This window comes from Azolla caroliniana, unplaced genomic scaffold (genome assembly GCF_043228905.1).
Source record: "Azolla caroliniana isolate FFs.n. ecotype wild unplaced genomic scaffold, voAzoCaro1.0.p SCAF_2, whole genome shotgun sequence".
Taxonomy (NCBI): Eukaryota; Viridiplantae; Streptophyta; class Polypodiopsida; order Salviniales; family Salviniaceae; genus Azolla; species Azolla caroliniana.
Genome location: NW_028230437.1, coordinates 4,036,089 through 4,045,153, shown reverse-complemented (window position 1 = coordinate 4,045,153; position 9,065 = coordinate 4,036,089).

The following is a 9,065-nucleotide window of genomic DNA, read 5'->3' as shown; positions in this document are numbered from 1 at the left end:
TTGCTTTAGAAGGCCTCGATAGATTCCATAACAAATGACATTTATGGTAATGGATCACAACTTGAGAAAGAGGCTGACACTTCACATTTCATATCACATATGTTTCACCTAAGTAAAAACATTAGCTTCTTCTCTAAAGTCTTTAAACTAAACTTTCACCTACACGTTACTCTGCCCATTCCCTTGTTCACGATCATTTGCATGAGACTTGCCTTACATTCTCTTCAATGTGAGGCAAAGCATTCAGTATTGGTGAAGAGTGTTATTGATGATGCATGTTTTGTCCAAAAAAAGTTCACAAGTTTTGAATATCACACCCTATTGCAAATGCTCCACCTTCTATATTTGGGCTCAATATTTCCACACATTTTCAACCATGACCTAGTCTTCACACATATTTCTCTTTTGGCCACCGCCCACAATGTGCACTCTCATTTGCAAAGTTTATCAATAAAAATCTTGAATAACGAGAGCCACTAGTGAAGTCTATAAAATGACACTTGCAATAAAGTACACCATTTTAACAGTTTAACTATCCATTGCCATTCATAAAAACATCCTTCATATCCATAGCTCTTTTTATTTTTACCAAAAAGAATATACTCCATTAGTTAAAATGTCCTTTTGTACACAACTTTAGTCCCTTTTATCCTATCAGTCATGAGCGATCTCACTTATTTATCTTACACTTTCGCATATGTCTCTAGCCAAACTTTCATACACATCACCTGCATTCAATAGTCCACATGTTTGTTCTCTATGCATCTCATCATTCACGCCCCTCTTTCAAGTAATGGGAGGGGGGACAACGTACTTCCATAGTATATCCATTCCATTTGCTATAGTCATCGGTGTAGTACACCAACGTTTTCTAAAATTCGGTCGCATTAGTTCTAAAGCATCATCTATTCCATCAATCCTCTCATATTGCACCCTCAATGTAGTTATTATTGTGTGCCCTATTAGCTTAATGGTTTCAGCTGGAGACTGTTTGTTGCTGAAAATACCTTGGTACACCTTGTCGTCCATATACACCATATGATAATGGTTGCAAGCAACATCCATAGATCTCCAAATTTGTGCTTCATATCCATAGCTCCTAAACCAAAAAAGAATATACTCCATTAGTTAAAATATACACAAACTCAATCCCTTTCTCAGGTAGGCCTTGCCTAGACTATCCTAACCTTCATAAGAAATCTCACTTATTTATCTTACACTTTCACATGTGCCTCTAGCCATCCTTTTATACACATCACCTACATTCACTATCCCACATGACATCTCTTTCATGCCCCTCGTTCAACTAATGGGAGGGAGGAACAACCATCTAGGTACTACATATTGCCACTGTATATCCATTCCATTTGTTGTGGCCATCGGTGTAGTACACCACCGTTTTCTAAAATCCAGCCTCATTAATTCTGCAACATCATCAGTACCATCAATCCGCTCATATTGAGCTCTTAGTGTAGTTATTAATGTGTGCCAGATTAGCTTAATCAATTCAGTTGGAGGGCGTTTGTTTGTTGAAAATACCATGGTACACCTTGTTGTCCATATACACCATATGGTAATGGGGGCAAGCAACGTCCAAAGATCTCCAAGTTTATGCTTCTATGCACTAACTGTAGATGCCCTGTTGTCAGTGATTAGCCGAACAATGCCATTCTCCCCTCTGTACTGAGCATTGCATGTGCTATCGTATTTCGTCACATCATCCTCAAGATAGTCCCAGCAAGCATGTCCCCAGTTCATATCCATAACTCTTGTTTGTGTCCATTATGCACGTTCATACACACATAATAGACATGAGTATATATAAAGTATCTCATGGAAACCAACAAAAAAGTAGATTTTTTAATGATCCTACTTGCAAGAAATACAAATTTCCGAGCATGGGTGGTTGTTGCTTGAATGATTTCATGGCAACAAGAGACCAAGATATGCATAATGCTAACTTATATAATTGCCAAAAAAAAATCATACTAGATTTGGTAACATGTGGTGATCGTTTGCAAGTTTACTTCATAGACGAGTAAAAGGGAAAGTGCAATAATACGTTTTGCTTACTAGTTGGCATCACTATGAGTGTTATCTATATCACCATGGATGACACACGATATATTATAAAATACGTGAAAAGTTTCCCATAATGATTTATTGAGTCCATATTTTTCATTCAACAAAGATGCATATGGCATTTTGCACCTTATTTACCCGTGTTGTAACAATATTGGCATACAAGTTGTAACTCAAAAGCATTTTGTCACATCATCATCATCCAACTTAACAACTAAGGGGCATGAATTTGATCTCTAACGCCATTATAATGCATTTTTAATCTTCCCAACATTGTCTAGTTTGATAAAATTTAATACATAGTCAACCAAGTTATCCTAAATTTACAATAAAGTCTCACCTATATATCCTTGGCATCTTATATATACTCATGTCGAAGTTCAAAGCATTACTTCAGTTATTGCATGTTTTTAGCTTGACACATTTAGGGATGAATTAATCAAAAGTTAGTTGCCAATCTACGTTTGAACTTAACTTGGAATGAAGTTAGAGTTAGGCTTCCCAATTTAACTTGTTGATTGGTGATATTTTATTATTATTATTATTATTTAAAGTCAAGATTCACCGTGGTATTAAAGAAAAGATGCACAAAGGCTACAAAGTATCCATACAATCTATTACAACCCTCCTACCCACATGAATGGACATGTCTAGTAGCGGAAACCCTCATGCATGGTCTTTTCAAGATAGGGGGCAGTAAAAGCCATCTTGGTGGAGCATATCTCCATTTTATTCTGTCCCCAAAATAGGTGAAGACCTCTGCCTTTTTCCAAATTTCTCGAAATTGTTGTTGCTTCCGAAACACAACATCAGGCTCACCATGTATTGCCTCATATTGACCTCTTAGAGTATGCAAGAGCATCAACCATATCTCCTTGAGTAACTCAACCGCATTCGGTTTGACATTCCAAAATACACACTTACATCTTGCCTTCCATAACATCCAAACTACTAAAGAAGATACAGTTGACAAAACCTTGTCTTCTTCCAAACAATGGATTGGTGTAGTATAAGAGGCCTCCAACACATGTCCTCCATCAAAGAGGAGAAGAAAATCAACACAGTTCCTTTCATAATTCTGTATTTCTTCAGCCAATCTTCCCCATCTCACAAAACCCCATGTGTACGTTGATTGGTGATTGAACCTTACCTCAACATTCATGAGACGTGAAAGAACAAATTTTAGGTCGAATATAAGATAAGTTCCTTATGTAAGGTATGTCCATCATAATGAGCATGATCAAGAACTTAAATGCTCACACTTATTACACTCTCACCTTAGTAGAGCCTCATACATAATTGAGAGCTTCGTTGCATTAGCTTGCTTCATGCCACAACTAATCCCAAAGCTGAGAACATAATGTTTCATTTTCAAGAATATGCCTCTAGAAATTACCTCATGAATGCCATTGACCTTTTTTATACCTCTGTCCATCTTTGCTTTTTATAGGTTGACATTTATTGTAGGTTGACATTGGTTATATTGTGGCATGTACACACTCATTCAAAACCTTCCATGAATTTTGTTGTGAAATTGAATCTACCAAAAACTTCGTTGTAAAGATAATATGTACCACCATATCGTGAGTTGTTGGTTTTATAAATGCAAAACCATGAAGAGCTTTAGCTTCTTTGTTTGCAAGTTGTTCCATTCATATATTATCATCATTCTTCTAGTGTATCTCGACTCTATAAGACAACAATAATCATGGTACGCACAAACCATGAGCAATAAAGTAATTGGAAAGTGAGTCCATTGATGAAATGGAACGAGAGAGAGCGTTCCTCCTATATTCCGTACAGGGTAACCGAGCGTTCGTCAGTCATCAATCAATAAGCTATTGTTGTTTGTTGAGGGGCCTCCACTTCCTACATATTTCACAATCAACTCGAAGATGAAAAAATGATAATACCAAAGCAGTACATAAGATTTTCAAAACCAAGTTAATGTTTAGGATCTCAAATGTTTGGTTCATATGGAATAGCGTAGCTTTTCTCAAAGTACGACATCTCCTTTAAAGAGAACCTTGAAGTAGCATTTATGAGGAAATTTGGGTGCGTGCGTGTTAACATAATTCAAAATGCCACAGGGATATCTAGTTTATAAGGTTGGGTTCTTATGCTTAGGGTTTTTACTAACCTTACAAGCAATACCATTTTGTGCAATGCTAAAAGTTGCAACAATCTTCAATGTACGAAATACATGTTCGACAACATTAGGCATCCTATTAGGTAACTCATGACATTATATAGGTCATTATAACACCAACCTTTTGGAATGTTACTAGTGTGTCAACATATAATGATGTATCAACAATGTTGTAGGTAATGTGACAATTGTATTGGGTCGTGACATTTAGTACAACCAAAATGAGCATAAGTTTATTTTGATCGACCAAAAATCGATTTGTTTGAAGATTCTATACTTGCGTGGCTAGCTATCAAGGACATAATAGGATTGCTCCTCAAACATAGAATAGAGTGGCATGTTCTTGTGGGTGGAGCATGTGCTCTCATAACCATCCTAAGTTGAATTACAACAAGAGACGTAAGTAGCCCTAGGAAATTGACACCATAGGTTACAACGCACACATTCTTTTCTAGCAAAACACTATATTACACATGCAAAACTTGTAGGGGCACACATATGCACATGTGGATGTACATGTTTGTACCCCTTACCAGTATGTAAGTGGACTACTAGTCTTTATGAACCAAACACCATGGGGTGTGTGCATATGTGTGTCCACACAAGAAATAGAATTTCAATTATTTGCAAGTTTTAGATTGGATTCACTAAAAAACCTAAAAGTCAAACCTTGCATCTCATGAGGTTGTTTCACTTTCCCTAATAAGGCCCATTTTTTAATATGTTAATTGTCACCCATTCAGTGTCAGTATGTTTTTATTGAATGCAAAGGCGAAATTATTGCCCAAACTTTCTTGTATGTAGTGCATATCCTTTAGTGATAATTATTATTATGTATGGTATATAACAATAGTTACTATTGTTGATCTCGACGAACATTATTACAAAAATATTATTGGAGGCCCTGACTTCTAATACCCCACCATTGAGTACTCTTCGAGAATGGAAGTAGTGCCCTTTCATCATTACTTGTAAAGGCTTGACTTTCCTTATAATCTCGTTCTTTTGTCACTTCTATATCATTTTTTAGTTAAATCGACTGGGAGATTATTCTTTCCTCAAGTATGAGTGTAAACCCCCAAATTGTCGAGAAAACCCATCATTATAACCTTCTATAATCAACAAAATAACAATGTTTCCTTATGTCAACCTCCAAGAGGTTTGTATAGTTTCGAAATCAAGTTTGGAGCCATGGCAATATCTTCGTCCTTTGCTCTCTTTATTCGAAGTAGGCATGCGTCATCAAATTGTTGTTAATAAGCCATTTTTTGAAATGTAATCATCAAAAGTTTCAACATCGGGGGCAAAAAAATGCCTTTGAAGTTTTTACACAATTTCGTTATGAATTCAATTACAAAATTCAATCTCTTAAAATATTCAAATAGAAATCATAAGAAATAAGCATCTTTGAGTGCTCCTTCACCATGTGTAGGAAAACCAACATTACCACACCACAATTCCATATAAATTTTGGAGATATGGTAATATACAAGACTCTTGGTTGGGTACTTATTGGAAATGGTTGTGGGCCATGCAAATTCCTAAAAACGTTGTATTGTTTAGATGGTTGTTGGTACATTATGGGATTCTTGTGAAGTCATGGATGTGAGGGTATCGCCACGATTTAAAATGTGATAGTTATGGTTTTCACATTGAATCAGTTCACCATGTCTATGGATATGTCCTATTGCTAGAGCAGTTTGGAAAAGAGTGTTGAGAATTTTGTATCCTGTTTATGGTAAACAAATGTACACATAGATGTCTCTTATGCTACAACAATCCCCTGTTTGGTAGAGGACAAGGTTTGGTATACAAAATCTTCTTTAGTAATTTGGGTATTGTGAAAGGCAATATGTAAATATGTATATCAAAAAGTCAAATAGAATGCAGTTGAGTTAGTCAAGGAGATATGGTTGATGCTTCAACATACATTAAGAGGTCAATATGAGGCAATAAATGATGAGCCCGATGTTGTCTTTCGTAAGCAAACACATTTTAGAGAAATGTGGACAAACGCATAGATCTTCTACTCTTTGGGGAGAGAATAAAGTGGAGATATGCTCCACCAAGGTGGCTTTTTCCGCCCCCCCATTATGGAAGGATACCGGTTTTTTAAGGTGTGAATACAGTTTTTTAAGGTAGTTGTGTGAGGCTTTTGTTATTCGACACATTGGTTGATGTGGGTATGGTGGTTATATTTTCATGTATGATTTCTTTGTAGCCTTTGGGCATCTTTCCATTAATACCAAGGTGAATCTTAATAGAATAGAGAGCAAACTTCAAAAGGACATTATTGATAATATCACCTTTAAATTTCAATGTTTGTTCTACAAATGCATTTGCATAAGTAGGTTCAATGTAATGTCCAGTCTCTTGAGATGTACCACTGCAATCTATTGATGTGGTGACCACATGAGTTCTATCTAGCTTAATAAAGAATTACTTAGATTTTAGATGACAAATTACCATTTTTATATTAACCTTGATGACATATGTTATTATAGTTTCTATGAAAAGTGGGTTTAATTCACTATAAAGCGCCACTAAGTGGGTGATATATCGTCAAGAAGTAACCTTAACTACGTTGTTTGAAAAATATAAATTTAGTTCAAGGATGATTAAGTAATCAAGAATAGTCCTTAAAAAAAATTGAGTGGACACTAACGGTCTCCCAAATCTTTCCAATTATTTGCCTTGTTAAGACTTGTTCACCATGTTTCTACACCATTGAGAAGAGTAATTGTCACAAGTGCATCAAATAGCCAAGTTTAGTTTGTGACTCTTGGAACTGCAAATGTGCACATTGTCTTTCGAGAGCCCCAAGGGCTACATATCCACAAGAATGTCAGGCACAAACAACCTCTCGTGAGGAGAACCTATGCCCTTTAAATGATATTCCGATGTAGGTGTATGAGCATGCGTATGCCACCTTTTCACCTCCCAAGAAGAATTCTTGTTTTGATCTTGTTCATCATGCTTGAGTGGTGTTAAACACCATAACTTTAGTTTTATCTATGTTTATCGGCAAACCTTTGTCCGTAAAAAATAGTTTAAAGGTATGTATATATCTTTATAGTTGTGATCATTCATTTGTAATAAGTTATAAGTGCGTTGTTTTTTTACCATAATCAAATGTCTATATAATTGTATATTCCATAAAACTTTAGGTCTCAAATTGAGCACTCTTTTAGATCTTGTTAATAATGGATCTAGTTTAAAAAGCTCTTGGGATTCAATTTCTCTACCACTTGACCCATTCTGAGTGTGCATTGGGTTCCAACTCAATCACTCAATTGTGCATTCCATTACATGCTCACAAGATTCCACATATTAGATGTCAAGACCTCATGGTACTATTACGTTCATCTCAATAACCCCACGTTAACCATCAAGGCCACGTCCCCTTTGTTGCATTATGTCTCCTTTATTGTCTTTTAATTCTTATCCTCATTTTGTAGCAAAAGTCACATGGCATTCATATACATTAGAGACAAAATCAAGCCCAATATGAAACCACGGAAGACTGTCACATGAAAATAACTCTTGTAGATGTCCCTCGATGTGTCATTGAATGAAACTTTTTGAAATAATACATGAACTTGACAAGTTCCGTTCTAGTTATGGCCATCTCGAATAAGAGATAAAGGTGAACAATGTTGTATCGATAGCATCTAGATCTTATGCTTTGATTTCTAAGGGCTCTAGACTATAGTTCATATTCTTATGTGGACAAAAAGTGTTCTATCCCTTACACTAGGTCTTATAGACTACACATATATTACAAAGTTTAGAAGATCTATATGGAATTTTCTTTATATCCGACACAAGTGTAGGACAATAAGGGGAACATGTCCTTAGAATAGTCCTTACAACACTTGTAAGTGTAGTATAGGCTTTAGAAGACCTAGCTATCCAAATTGAAAGATGACCTATATGAACCCTAGACATGTATCTTAATCACAAAAAACACATTCTACAAGAATGTAAGAAAAACAATATGAAAATTTGCTGTCATTGGATACTTTTGAATCATTTGTTTGTTTGAATTTGCAGATTTTCTTTTTCTATTTAATCTTGGTTTTTGTTACCCTTCAAATTTATCTCTTTGTAAGGAAATTTCATCACAATAGCTTTTATGGTAGCCATAAGTTCAAAATGATCTCTTTGGAGGTATGATAGCAACTAAAAAGCACACATGGACATCAAATTTGCTATCATTTTCTTGACTTGATTGAAAACCTCCACAATCTGTAATAGTAGCAATAATGATCATAAGAAAAATCAAGACTTCTTTAGAAAACTACACCTATTTTTTCATCGTTTTGGATACCGTCTAAAGATTGAGTTCACTCCTTTGAAAAGCGTCTAGGGTGCCTTTGTGGATTATGGATCCACAACTTGATGTGTATGCATCTATCTATTAGTGTGTTGCTTCGTCAAGGAAATTACACGCCAAAGACATTTTTTATTTGTACCAAATGAACATGGTGTGTATTTTGACATCATAATAAACTTTTAATAGTTATCATCACAAAGTAACATGCTCTCATCATAGACAATATATGGACCCCATTGTATGTGCTCACATGTGCATACCTATCATTAAGCTAGAATTGATCATATAGATTTTCATGCTCATACAAAACCAATTAACATATTTGAATTGTTATTTGTCTGTCCTCAGACTGCCATTGAAAGAAGAGTGTGAAAGGCTTGCCTACTACATGTATGTTTTCACCAACAAAAAAGATCTTCTTTACCAAATATGTATGTGAGAATAATATCAAGTTATGAAGTCAAAACAAGGTGAGATAAGTAGAAGAACAAAAAGATT